Source organism: Mobula hypostoma, chromosome 1, assembly GCF_963921235.1.
Source record: "Mobula hypostoma chromosome 1, sMobHyp1.1, whole genome shotgun sequence".
In the NCBI taxonomy this organism is placed as follows: domain Eukaryota; kingdom Metazoa; phylum Chordata; class Chondrichthyes; order Myliobatiformes; family Myliobatidae; genus Mobula; species Mobula hypostoma.
This window is the reverse complement of record NC_086097.1, coordinates 102,016,735-102,031,690: the sequence shown is the minus strand read 5'-3', so window position 1 is coordinate 102,031,690 and position 14,956 is coordinate 102,016,735. Positions and strand designations below refer to the sequence as shown.

The 14,956-nt window shown below is 40.1% G+C and overlaps 1 protein-coding gene across 1 annotated transcript in view; it reads right to left on the bottom strand.

Moving 5' to 3' along the window:
* dnal1 (dynein, axonemal, light chain 1) overlaps positions 1-14,956 on the bottom strand; it is a 114,364-nt gene that overhangs the window by 78,304 nt on the left and 21,104 nt on the right. The window lies entirely within an intron of this gene.

The window sequence follows — 14,956 nt, the reverse complement described above, 5'->3', positions numbered from 1 at the left end:
GATTAATAATTACTTTTCATATCTTGGGATTAAAATTACTTGTAAACATAAAGATTTATTTAAGACTAACTTTTTACCATTAATAGACCATATTACTCAACTTTCATCTAAATGGTTTCCCTTATATTTAACTTTGATTGGTCGTATTAATGCAGTTAAGATGTTTTTTTTGCCAAAATTTTTATATGTGTTTCAGGCATTACCAATTTTCGTTCCTAAATCTTTTTTTGATAAAGTTGACTCTAAAATTTCTTCATTTATTTGGCAGAATAAGAATCCGAGACTGGGTAAAATACATTTACAGAAAGCTAAGAGAGATGGAGGTTTAGCATTACCTAACTTTAGATTTTATTATTGGGCTATTAATATTCGACATATGAAATTTTGGTTACTTGACCGGGACATACTATCTATTCCTAAATGGGTAGCATTGGAATTACAATCTGTTCAGGGTTATACACTTGGTTCTATTTTAGGTTCCTCTCTTCCTTTTGATTCGAAACGTCTTAAGCAGGTCTCTAACCCGATAGTTAAATATGCTTTGCGCATTTGGTTTCAATTCAGAAAATTTTTTGATCTTAATCAATTCGGGTTAGCGATTCCTATTTTAGGTAACATATTTTTTCCTCCCTCTTTTACGGATCGCGCTTTTCAAACTTGGAAGACTAAGGGTATTTTACGGTTTTTGGATTTATTTTTAGATGGTTCCCTTATGTCTTTTGAACAATTATCTAATAAATATAACTTATCAAGAATACATTTTTTTAGATATTTACAAGTTAGAAATTTCCTAAGTACTATACTTTCTTCCTTTCCAATGCTTCCTCCTATATATATTTTAGATTCGATAATTAACCTTAATCCATGTCAGAAAGGTGCATCGGCTATGATTTATAATATTATTATGAAACTTAGGAAAGCTCCATTTGATAAGATTAGGGTAGATTGGGAACAGGAATTGGGGCTTACCATTTCTGTGGATGATTGGGGGCAGATTTTACAATTAGTTAATACTTCCTCTATTTGTGCTAAACATTCCCTAATTCAATTTAAAGTGGTTCATAGAGCACATATGTCCAAAGATAAGTTAGCGCGTTTTTACTCGCATATTAATCCTTTCTGTGATAGATGTTCGGGGCAGATAGCCTCTTTAACTCATATGTTTTGGTCTTGCCCTACTTTGGAAACTTTTTGGAGAGATATTTTCAATATTATTTCTAAGGTATTAAATATAGATATCTCTCCTCACCCTATTACTGCTATCTTTGGACTACCTAAAATTTCTAGTAATCTTTCCCCTTCAGCCCGTAGAATGATTGCATTTCTTACTTTAATGGCGAAAAGATGTATTTTACAACATTGGAAAGAGCTTAATGCTCCAACTACCTTTTTTTGGTTTTCTCAGACGATTTTATGTTTGAATCTGGAGAAAATTAGAAGTAACCTTTATGATTCTTCATTTAAATTTGAACAGATTTGGGGACCTTTTATTCGATATTTTCATTTAATGTAATATTTACCCTTCTTGTTTTTTCTTCACTGTTTTAATGGAGGTCGGGATTGAGGACGTGATTTTAAGTTTAACTCTGTTTGGTTTCAAGTTAGCCCATTGCTTTGCTTTGCTTTTAGTTAGTTGCACGGTGGGTTTTTTTTTGGGGTTTTTTTTTCTTTTTTTTTCCATTGATATATATAAAATCTAGTATACTATTATGTTATCTTGGTTTCTTATGCTTAAATTACATTGTTTGTAGTATTTTCTTTTTGGTATTGTTATCTTTTGGAATTTTATTATACTTTAACATTGTATTAATGTTTATATGGCTTACCTTTTTTGTATACTTACTCAATAAAAAGATTTAAAAAGAAAGAAAGAGGAATGGGAAAGGTGTAGTAACACTTATAGAGGTATATTATAGACCACCTAATGGGGAGCGAGAGTTGGAGGAGCAAATTTGTAAGGAGATAGCAGATATCTGTAGTAAGCATAAGGTGGTGATTGTGGGAGATTTTAATTTTCCACACCTAGACTGGGAAGCCCATACTGTAAAAGGGCTGGATGGTTTGAAGTTTGTAAAATGCGTGCCGGATAGTTTTTTGCAGCAATACATAGAGGTACCAACTAGAGAAGGGGCAGCATTGGATCTCCTGTTAGGGAATGAGATGGGTCAGGTGACGGAGGTATGTGTTGGGGAGCACTTCGGGTCCAGTGATCACAATGCCATTAGTTTCAATACAATTATGGAGAAGGATAGGTCTGGACCCAGGGTTGAGATTTTTGATTGGAGAAAGGCTAACTTTTTGAGGAGATGCGAAAGGATTTGGAAGGAGTGGATTGGGACAATTTGTTTTATGGGAAGGATGTAATAGAGAAATGGAGGTCATTTAAAGGTGAAATTTTGAGGGTACAGAATCTTTATGTTCCTGTTAGGTTGAAAGGAAAGGTTAAAAGTTTGAAAGAGCCATGGTTTTCAAGGGATATTGGAAACTTGGTTCGGAAAAAGAGAGATATCTACAATAAATATAGGCAGCATGGAGCAAAAGAGGTGCTCGAGGAATATAAAGAATGTAAAAAGAATCTTAAGAAAAAAATTAGAAAAGTTAAAAGAAGATATGAGGTTGCTTTGGCAAGTAAGGTGAAAATAAATCCAAAGGGTTTCTACAGTTATGTTAGTAGCAAAAGGATAGTGAGGGATAAAATTGGTCCCATAGAGAATCAGAGTGGACAGCTATGTGTGGAACCAAAAGAAATAGGGGAGATTTTGAACAATTTATTTTCTTCAGTATCCACTAAGGAGAAGGATATTGAATTGTGTAAGGTAGGGAAGTTATGGAAACTATGATGATTAAAGAAGAGGAAGTACTGGCACTTAAGGAATATAAAAGTGGATAAGTCTCCGGGTCCTGACAGGATATTACCTAGGACCTTGAGGGAAATTAGTGTGGAAATAGCAGGGGCTCTGACAGAAATATTTCAAATGTCATTAGAAACGGGGATGGTGCCGGAGGATTGACGTATTGCTCATGTTGTTCTATTGTTTCAAAAGGGTTCTAAGAGTAAACCTAGCAATTATCGGCCTGTGAGTTTGACGTCAGTGGTGGGTAAATTGATGGAAAGTATTCTTAAAGATGGTATAAATAATTATCTGGATAGACAGGGTCTGATTAGGAACAGTCAACATGGATTTGTGCGTGGAAGGTCATGTTTGACAAATCTTACTGAATTTTTTTGAAGTGGTTACCAGGAAAGTTGACGAGGGTAAAGTGGTGGATGTTGTCTATATGGACTTCAGTAAGGCCTTTGACAAGGTTCCACACGGAAGGTTAGTTAGGAAGGTTCAATCGTTAGGTATTAATATTGAAATAGTAAAATGGATTCAGCAGTGGCTGGATGGGTGACGCCAGAGAGTGGTGGTAGATAACTTTGTCAGATTGGAGGCCAGTGACTAGTGGCGTGCCTCAGGGATCTGTACTGGGTCCAATGTTGTTTGTCATATACATTAATGATCTGGATGATGGGGTGATAAATTGGATTAGTAAGTATGCAGATGATACTAAAATAGGTGGCGTTGTGGATAATCAAGTAGGTTTTCAAAGCTTGCAGACAGATTTATGCCAGTTAGAAGAGTGGGCGAAAAGATAGCAGATGGAGTTTAATGCTGATAAATGTGAGGTGCCACATTTTGGTAGGACTAATCAAAATAGGACATACATGGTAAATGGTAGGGCATTGAAGAATGCAGTAGAACAGAGGGATCTAGGAATAATGGTGCATAGTTCCCTGAAGGTGGAATCTCATGTAGATCGGGTGGTGAAGAAAGTTTTTGGTATGCTGGCCTTTATAAATCAGAGCATTGAGTATAGGAGTTGAGATGTAATGTTGAAATTGTACAAGGCATTGGATGGCCAAATTTGGAGTATTGTGTACAGTTCTGGTCACCAAATTATAGGAAAGATGTCAACAAGATAGAGTACAGAGAAGATTTACTAGAATGTTATCTGGGTTCAGCACCTAAGTTACAGAGAAAGGTTGAACAAGTTGGGTCTTTATTCTTTGGAGCGTAGAAGGTTGAGGGGGGACTTGATAGAGGTATTTAAAATAATGAGTTGATGTGGATAGGCTTTTTCCATTGAGAGTCGGGGAGATTCAAACAAGAGGACATGAGTTGAGAGTTAAAGGGCAAAAGTTTAGGGGTAACATGAGGAGGAGCTTCTTTACTCAGAGAGCGGAGGCTGTGTGGAACGAGCTTCCAGCAGAAGTGGAAGAGGCAGGTTCGATATTGTCATTTAAAGTAAAATTGGATAGCTATATGGACAGGAAAGGAATGGAGGGTTATGGGCTGAGTGCAGGTTGGTGGGACTAGGTGAGAGTAAGCATTCGGCATGGACTAGAAGGGCCGAGATGGCCTGTTTCCGTGCTGTAATTGTTATCTGGTTATATATGGTGTCACGACAACAACCTTGCCCCTCAAAGTTAACAAAACAAAAAAGCTGATCACTGATTTCAGGAGGTTGGGCAGTACACAGGCTCCTTTCATCATCAACCATGCTAAGATTAAGAGGGTTAAAAGCTTCAAATTCATAGGAGTCACCATGTCCTCATTGACCTTACTAATTTTTATTGATGCACCATAGAAAGCATTGTATCTAGATGCATCACAGCTTGGTATGGCAACTGCTTTCTGTGATGGAAGGAACTACAGAAAGTTGTGGATGCAGCTCAGCACATCACAGCAGCCAACCTCCCTTCCATGGACTGTCTACACTTCCCGCTGCTTCAGTAAAGCAACCAGCATAATCAAAGACTCTACTCACCCCAGACATTCTCTCTTCTCGGCTCTCTATTGAGTAGAAAGCCAGTAAGCACATACCACCAAGCTCAAGGACAGCTTCTACCCTGCTGTTATAAGAGCATTGAATGGTTCCCTAGTAGGATACGATGGACTTTTGACTTTGTTATGGTCTTGCACCTTATTGTCTACCTACAATGCACTTTTTTCTGTAGCTGAGCACTTTATTCTTCCATTGTTATTGTTTCACATTGTACTATCTCAATGCATGATGTAATTATCTGTATGAACAGTATACAAGACAAGCTTTACACTGTACCTTGTGTCAATCTATATACTACTAAAACTCTCATGCTCTGTTTGTCTGTTTGTGACCTCCAACTAGCGCAAATGGTGCATTACAGCGGCACTTTTTTTGGCTAAATCAAATTAAAATGCGCTAACTTACAGAATGCAGGCAAAGTTCAGGGTTATATATTCGTACAAAATTGCTCATTCGGCAATATCAACAGGCTCCCTTTCACCCGAGACCCGATCGGCCATCATGGAAATCGGGACGCCACAGCCTGATGCATGCCCACGGCCAGCCTGAGCTGCACCTCACGATGCTCACAGCAGCCACACCAACCGCAGCAAAAAGGCAAGGCTATCCAATTAGGAGAGCACCAACCACATCATCAAGAAACAACAGCATCTTGGAGGCTTTGGCGTTACTGCTTCCCATCTTCTATCAGGTATTAGGGTAAAAATATATGGATAGGCTAATTATGCCGTGTGGAAAGAGATGGGGGACATTATGGTCAAGAAATGATGCCAAATGTTGTCGGGAAGCAGCAAGGAGAGGGAGAGAACAACAATCGGATGAGGCCAGGGCCGCACAACTCCAGGATCAGAGAGAAAGAACAAATGGTAGAAGAGATGAAGAGACGAAGGATGAAAGGGCTGCGCGTCTCCAGAATGACAAAAACAGGCAAAGAAGGAGGAGAGAGGGAGAGACAGAGGTGCCTGGTGGTAGGACAGCGCATTCATGATGCAAAATACCCCTCAAAGTCAATGAGGATGCCCTTTGTCACATTGATAAAAACACCATTACTGCAAATTTACTCCAAAATGCAAAGCTTATTGTCTGGGATGAGTGCCCCATGATTAGGAGGGAGAGCTTTGAAGCCATGGACCGCACTCTTCGTGATGTATGCGGCAAGATTGAGGCCTTCGGGGGTATTTTAACCATTTGCTGTGGCGATTTCTGTCAGCTTCTAGCAGTTGTGAAACATGGAAGTGATGCTGATGTGGAGAATTCATGCATTACAAAAAATTATACCTACGGAGAAGTTTCAATTGAAGGGAAACATGCGATTGAGTGAGGGAGAAGGACGATATTCTCAGTTCTTATTGGATGTTGGAGAAGACAAGATTGAGAAAAATGAAACAATGAAATCAAATTATCTGAAGATATGATTCTGCCAGCAACAACAATGGAAGAATGCATTGATTTCATCTACACGACATTCGACAATCCTGCAGAACTCTTCTCCAGGAATTCTATCTTGGTTCCTCTTAATGAAATGATGCGAAAAATAAACTTCACATGCATTAGACACTTCCCTGGAATCATGAAAGAATACTGCTCCTTCAATGCCGTAAGCAAAGGAGCTAACGCCACTCATTTTCCTACAGAATTCCTTGATTCCATCGAACTCTCTGGATTGCCACCACATAAACTTTACACCACATGCTGTCGGAGCAGTGCTGCCAGGATAATCAAGGACACGATCTACCCAGCCAACACACTTTTCGTCCCTCTTCCCTCCGGGAGAAGGCTCAGGAGCTTGAAGACTCGTACGGCCAGATTTGGAAACAGCTTCTTTCCAACTGTGATAAGACTGCTGAACGGATCCTGACCCAGATCTGGGCCGTACCCTCCAAATATCTGGACCTGCCTCGCTTTTTGCACTACCTCACTTTCCATTTTTCTATTTTCTATTTATGATTTATAATTTAAATTTTAATATTTACTAATTTTTACTATTTTTAATATTTAATATTTGTAATCCAAGGAGCAGGAAGCGCAGAATCAAATATCACTGTGATGATTGTACGTTCTAGTTTCAATTGTTTGGCGGCCATAAGTATAAAGTAAAGTAAACTGGAATTGAAGAGGGGATCTCCCATCATTTCAATGAGGAACTTGGATCCACCAAGGCTTTGCAATGGAACGCGAATGATGGTGGAAGAACTGCAGGACAATCTCATCGTAGCAAAGATAAACATTGGTGCATTCAAAAATGACATTGTCATGATCCCAAGAATTACTCTCAATTTATCAGAAGGGGAAGATGTCCCTCTTCAGCGGAGCCAGTTCCCGATACAGTCATGCTTTGCTAAGACTATATATACATAAGGCGCAAGGCCAAACCATGGAGAATGTGTTGATTTATCTGGTCAGCTGTATGTGGCTTTAAGCTGGGGAAAAAGAAATGAAAATGGTAGAGTATTCCTGAAGGGTGGCAGATCAACCAGAAATGTTGTCATAAAAAGTGTCCTTCATTAAACGAGGAGGAGCAATATCTGTCTTGCTACGCGTCTTTCTTCTTTAATACACTGAGTTCTTCTTTAATTGCTAAAGCACATCACATCACACTGCACTACTTTTCTCTCAAAAGGTGCTCCAATGGGTCACCCGGTTGCCTAGTAGTGAACCAATTCCAAGGATAAATGCAAACAACAGGAATTCTGCAGATGCTGGAAATTCAAGCAACATACATCAAAGTTGCTGGTGAACGCAGCAGGCCAAGCAGCATCCTGACGAAGGGTCTCGGCCTGAAACGTCTTCCTATAGATGCTGCTTGGCCTGCTGCGTTCACCAGCAACTTTGATGTATGTTCCAAGGATAAATGTCTTGCTTTGCTGGCTGCATGGAACTAAGCAAAATGATTTCATCTATTCTGACTAGATCTTAGTTGCAAGGAAGTCAAGGACAAAATTGACAAACTTACTCAAATGAGCATTTAATGGGAGAAATAGAAAAAAATGTTAATACCAAAAAGGAGAAAAATTTACATTTACATTGTACTTTTATACATAATTAAGCCTTTTATTATTACATGTAGTTATGGTTATAACATGGGAAGTCAAACATATAACTGACTAATCTGTGTCCTAATGTTATTGTCTGAGCAATAAATGTCAAGAATACTGAGAAAACACCCCTACACTTCATTGGTTAGTGCTTGGGTTCTTTTGTGTACACACATATAGAACATAGCAGGAGTTTATTTTTCTAATTTGTGCTCTTTATTGTAAAATTTTGTGCAACATATTTAGTTTATGTTTTTCTTGTGAATGATGTGTTTCTGGATCATTGGGACTTCTTTTGGGGCAGGTGTGACCTGAACAATAAAGATCAGTTGTACTTGAATCCAATGGGGACCAATATCCTGGCAAGGAGGTTTGTAAAGGCTATTGGGAAGAATTTAAACTAGAATTGATGGGGGGTGGGAACCAAACTGAAGAGATGGAGGAAGGGATGGTTGGCTCACAAATAGAGAAAGCTTACAGGCAGGGAGGGAGGATAGGCAGGTGATAGAGAAGGGATGCGCTCAAACTGATGGTTGGAGATGTGTCTATTTTACTGCAAGGAGTATCATGAACAAAGCAGATAAGCTTAGATTAGAGCGTGGATCAGTACCTGGTGCTATGATGATGTGGCCATTACAGAGTCTTGGATGGCTTAGGGGCAAGAATGGCTACTTTGAATTCCAGGCTCTAGATGTTTCAGAAAGGATGGGGAGGGAGGCAAAAGAAGTGGGGGTGTGGCACTGCTGATCAGAGATAGTGTTACAGCTGCAGAAAAGGAAGAAGTCATGGAGGGATTGTCTACTGAGTCTGTGGGTGGAAGTCAGAAACAGGGAGGGGTCAATAACTCTACTGGGTGTTTTTTATAGACCACCCAATAGTAACAGGGACATCAAGGAACAGATAGGAAGACAGATTCTCGGACAGTGCAATAATAACAGGGTTGTCGTGATGGGAGATTTTAATTTCTCCAACATTGACAGGCATCTCCCTACAGCAAGGGGTTTAGATGGGGTGGAGTTTGCTAGATGTGCTCAGGAAGGTTTTCTGACACAATATGTAGATAAGCCTACGAGGAGAGGCAGTACTTGATCTGGTATTGGGAAATGAACCTGGTCAGGCATCAGGTCTCTCAGTGGGAGAGCACTTTGGAGATAGTGATCACAATTCTATCTCCTTTACCAGAGCACTGGAGAGGAATAGGAACAGACAAGTCAGGAAAACGGTTAATTGGGGTAAGGGGAAATATGAAGCTATCAGTCAGGAACTTGGAAGCATAAATTGGGAGCAAATTTTCTCAGGAAAATAAATGGCAGAAATGTGGCAAATGTTCAGGGGATATTTGTGTGGTGTTCTGCACAGGTACCTTCCAATGAGACAGGGAAAGGATGGTAGGGTGCAGCAAACATGGTGTACAAAGGCTGTAGAACATCTAGTCAAGAAGAAAAGAAAAGCTTACGAAAAGTTCAAAACACTTGGTAATGATAGAGATCTAGAAAATTATAAGGCTAGCAGGAAGGAACTTAAGAATGAAATTAAGAGAGCCAGAAGGGGCCGTGAGAAGGCCTTGGTGAGCAAAGTTACGGAAAACCCCAAGGCATTCTACAAGTATGTGAAGAGCAAGAGGATAAGACGTGGGAGAATAGGAGCAATTGAGTGTGACAGTGGAAAAGTGTGTATTGAACTGGAGGAGGTAGCAGAGGTACTTAATGAGTACTTTGCTTCAGTATTCACTACGGAAAAGGACCTTGGCGATTGCAAGGTAGAGTTACAGCGGACTGAAAAGCTTGAGCATATAGACATTAAGAAAGAGGGTGTGCTGGGGCTTTTGGAAAGCATCAAGTTGGATAAGTCACCGGGATCAGATGAGACATACCCCAGGCTACTGTGGGAGGGGAGGGAGAAGACTGCTGAGCTTCTGGCAATGATCTTTGCATCATCAATGGGAACAGGAGAGGTTCCTGAGGATTGGAGGGTTGCAGATGTTGTTCCCTTATTCCAGAAAGGGAGTAGATAGCCCAGGAAATTATAGACCAGTGAGTCTTACTTCAATGGTTGGTAAATTGATGGAGAAGATCCTGAGATGCAGGGTTTATGAACATTTGGAGAGGTATAATATGATTAGGAAAAGTCAGCATGGGTTTGTCAAAGGCAGGTCGTGCCTTACGAGCCTGATTGACTTTTTTGAGGATGTGACTAAACACATTGATGACGGTAGAGCAGTAGATGTAGTGTATATGGATTTCAGCAAAGCACTTGATAAGGTACCCCATGCAAGGCTTATTGAGAAAGTAAGGAGGCATGGGATCTGAGGGGACCTTGCTTTGTGGATCTAGAATTGGCTTGCTCACAGAAGGCAAAGAGTGGCTGCAGATGGGCCATACTCTGCATGGAGGTCGGTGACCAGTGGTGTGCCTCAGGGATCTGTTCTGGGACCCCTGCTCTTCGTGATTTTTATAAATTACCTGGATGAGGAAGTGGAGGGATGGGTTAGTAAATTTGCTGACGACACAAAGGTTGGGGGTGTTGTGGAAAGTGTGGAGGGCTGTCAGAGGTTACAGTGGGACATTGATAAGATGCAAAACTGGGCTGAGAAGTGGCAGATGGAGTTCAACCCAGATAAGTGTGAGGTGGTTCATTTTGGTAGGTCAAATATGGTGGTATAATACAGTATTAATGGTAAGACTCTTGGCAGTGTGGAGGATACTTTATAGTCGCCAAACAATTGGTGCTAGAACATACAATCATCACAGCGATATTTGATTCTGTGCTTCACACTCCCTGGATTACAAATATTAAATATTAAAACATTAAAAATAGTTAAAATTGGTAAATATTAAAAATTTAAATTATAAACCATAAATAGAAAATAGAAAAATGGGAAGTAAGGTAGTGCAAAAAAACTGAGAGGAAGGTCCGGATATTTGGAGGGTACGGATCAGAGGGATCTTGGGGTCCGAGTCCACAGGACACACAAAGCTGTTGTGCAGGTTCACTGTATGGTTAAGAAGGCATATGGTGTATTGGCCTTCATCAACCATGGGATTGAGTTCAAGAGCCGAGAGGTAATGTTATAGCTATATAGGACCTGGTCAGACCCCACTTGGGAGTACCGTGCTCAATTCTGGTCGCCTTACTACAGGAAGGATGTGGAATCCATAGAAAGGGTGCAGAGGAGACTTACAAGGATGTTGCCTGGATTGGGGAGCATGCCTTACGAGAATAGGATGAGAGAACTTGGCCTTTCCTCCTTGGAGCGACGGAGGATGAGAGGTGACCTGATAGACGTGTGTAAGATGATGAGAGGCATTGATCGTGTGGATAGTCAGAGGCTTTTTCCCAGGGCTGAAATGGCTAACACGAGAGGGTACAGTTTTAAGGTGCTTGGAAGTAGGTACAGGGGAGATGTCCGGTGTAAGTTGTTGTTGTTGTTTTTTTTTAAACGCAGAGAGTGCTGAGTGTGTGGAATGGGCTGCCGGCGACAGCGGTGGGGACGGATACAATAGGGTATTTTAAGAGACTCTTGGATAGGTACATGGAGCTTAGAGAAATGGGTGACCCTAGGTAATTTCTAAAGTAAGTACATGTCCGGCACAGCATTGTGGGCTGAAGGGCCTGTATTGTGCTATAGGTTTTCTATGAAATGCTATGTGCCTGTATTGCTGCTGCAAGTTTTTCATTGCATCTGTGCACAATGGCATTTGCGCATGACAATAAACTCAATTTTCACTTTGAATAGGCCATTCAGCTCTTTAGTCTCAACCTGCTATTCAATAAGATCATCTCAACACCATATTTCTACTCTCTTCCCATATCCCTTGATGTGTGTGTAGAAATCTTTTTCTTAAATATGTTCAGTAACTGACCTTCACCGCTGTTTGAGATTTAAGAAATCCAGATTCACACCACACTGAGTGATAAAATTTCTCCAGTTCAGTTTGCAAACCAACACTGTGAATTCTCATGTTAAACCATTTACACTCATATCCCAAGTAGTCAAGTGATATATCCACTGTCAGGCCCAACTGAATGTACATGGTTCAATGAAACACTCTCTTATTCTTTCAAATGCAAGTGGACTTAGGCCTTATCAATCCAATCTGCACACTCATGAAGGACATAAAGCTCAGAGGAACTCCTGTAATAATCACATGAAGCTGAGATTATTGAACTACAACACAACCATCTTCATGTGCTTGGTATGACTCCATCCAGTGGAGCATCTTCACATTTAGTTTACCAAAACTACGAAGTCATGCTCAGTCAAAAGATTCACTGATGTTAAAATCCGAGATTTTCATCTCACCTTGTTCACCTTGATACTGTAATCAGCCAAAGATCCTGGCAAAATCCCACCTGAACACAATCACAGAGCACACAAATAGGGCTTTCACTCTGCCCATTTACAATAATTTTATTTTAGTCTCCACATATTCACTTCACCAGATTCTGCCTACATAGAAGGGGCAATTTACAGTGGCCAATTAATATATCACTTGCACATCTTTAGCATGAGGGAGAAAACAGAACACCCAAAGAAAAGCTGGTGGTCATAGGAAGAACCTGAAAACTCCATAGAGATGATATTGAGGGCGGGCCACAGCTACAATGTTCACCCCATAATTATTACAGCATTAGTTAATATTATTAACAACATCTTCCATCAATTTACACTTATTAGAGAGCAAACTGATGGATAATGACAAAACATGGGCAAATTTTCTACATTGTCAAGTAGATGTCAGTTTCACAAGTCTACTGCAACAGTTTGGTTGGAGGTGTGGCTGGTTTCGCAGTAGAAATCTTTCACACTACAGCTAGGATACTGACAGATCACAGTATTCTTAACTGCTGACACCATATAGAGTGAATCAACGTGATTATGGGGATGTCAGACACCCCTGGCTGTTGCAAATGCTTCAGTCATTTCTTTGGTATGTTAAGAGGGGGATGATCACAGACCTTTTTCTAAACATTAGTGTTTAAATCTCCAGTATAATCTAAATCTGGAAGTGCTTTGATCTGATCCATTAGTTGCAGGCTTGCTTACAAACAAATTAACAGTCAAAGGCCAGTCGGGCCTTGGGGCTCGAACTTAATAAAATCACAGCTAATTAAACTATAACTTCGACTCTACAATTCCACCTACATGCATAATCTTTCAACTCTTGCTCATCAGGAATCTACCTCCTTCAATCTTAAAAATAATCAGAGTTTGCTTCCATTGCCCTTTGAGAAAGAGTTCCAAACACTCATGATCCTGAAAGAAAAATTCTCCTCCTAATGTCTTAAATCGACCACCTATTGTAGTGTCTCCTAGTTCTCAAGTCTCCCTCAAAAGGAGACATTCTCTCCACTGACTCCCTGTGAATGCCCCTCAGGATCCTACATTTTCAATCAAGTCACTTCACTCTTCTAAACTCCAGTGAACACAACCCAAGCTTGCCCAACCTTTCCTCAACTTAGTCACTCCTCCTTCTCACCATTCAGACAATATACTTTAAAACTGCCAAAAATGGAGATTTCACATTTTCCTCTGTTATTCCATTGGCTAGAACTTTTATCAGGTACTGTAACCAATTAGTAAATTCAACAGAACATCATTGTTTAGTACAGAGGTTTCACTTCAGTTATATAGGCTATGGTGAGGTCCAGAGTACCATGAACAATATTAACATTTTTATTTGAGGGTGATAACACATAGGAAGCATTTCAGAAAAGGATTACTAGAGTAAAATCTGGAATTGGCAGATTGCCTTGTGAGGAAAGGTTGGACAGGTTACTCTGGTATCCTCTGGAATTCAGATGAGTGATAGTCAACTTAATTGAAACAATTAAAGATCCTGAGGGATTTTAGGAGGGTGGATACGGTGAGGGCATTTGCTTTTTATGGGATATTTTAGAACTAGAGATTCCTGTCATCTTTAACATTTCGTATATTAACTTTTCCTATAAAATATGGTCAGAAATGGTAGTCTCAATTGATCACAATGCTCAATTCAATTTGCAATTCCAATGAACTAGCCTGAAAGGATCTAGGTAACATTTGGGCTTGGTCTGACAAGGAATCACTTATTTAAGACTTTTGCGCAGTAATATATTTGTCAACATGGAGTGGAGAGCGTGTTTGTAAATCTCGCAGGAGCAAAGGATGTTGGGAATGGCGAGGGTGGAGCATTGCCGGAGGGGTATGGGACAGATGGCAGAGGAGGAGTGCCAGGGGTGGGGATTGGAGAGGATCACATATACCCAGCCTTGAGACACCAGGCAAAGTCATAAGATTCCAAACAATTGATTTAATGATCATTACAGAATGTCTCTCTGGTGCTTCCCGCTCCTTCCCCTCCGTTCCTCTTTTCCTAACCATGATTCCACTCTCACTGCCCCCTTCCCACTCTCAGTCCACAATAGAGACCCATATCCGAATCAAGTTTATCACTGCATGTCATGAAATTTACTTTCATTTTGCAGCAGCAATACCAAAAACTACAGTACTCTCCAAAAATCTAAGGCACCTTAGCTATTGTGTGTACGTGTATGTTAAACACCTATGACTTTTACATAGTACTGCAACTTCTATCTCCCTCCCAACGAGGTTCAAGAGTCTTTTGAATTCTCTATGAAAGAGGGTAGAAGCAGAGTCTTAGAATGCATCAAGGAAGTGATAGAGGAATTCTTAATGAAGTAGTGAAAGATTACTTTAGGGAAACAAGAATGCTGAGATGATGTTGTAATCAGAACAGCTATGATCTTGAGAGGCCATGTGGCCACCTTTCACTCCAAATTTGTATGTTCATTTGAAGATACTTAGGAAAGGAAAAGAGATTATGAAAAAGATCAGATTAAAATTATAAGCCTGCAACAAACCAGCAAATGCAAGATTGAGCATTAATTTCTACAGCTTCCTCATCTCCACAATTGTTACTTCTGATTTGGGATGTGAATGAAATGACCAAAATCCTTGTTCCACTGTCAGTGAAATATCTATGGACACGGATATCAACAGATCACAACTCCTGGTCGTAAGGCCAAGATAAAGAATGCCCAATTAAACAAGATACAAAAATACCAGCGGAACAATTACTAAACATGTT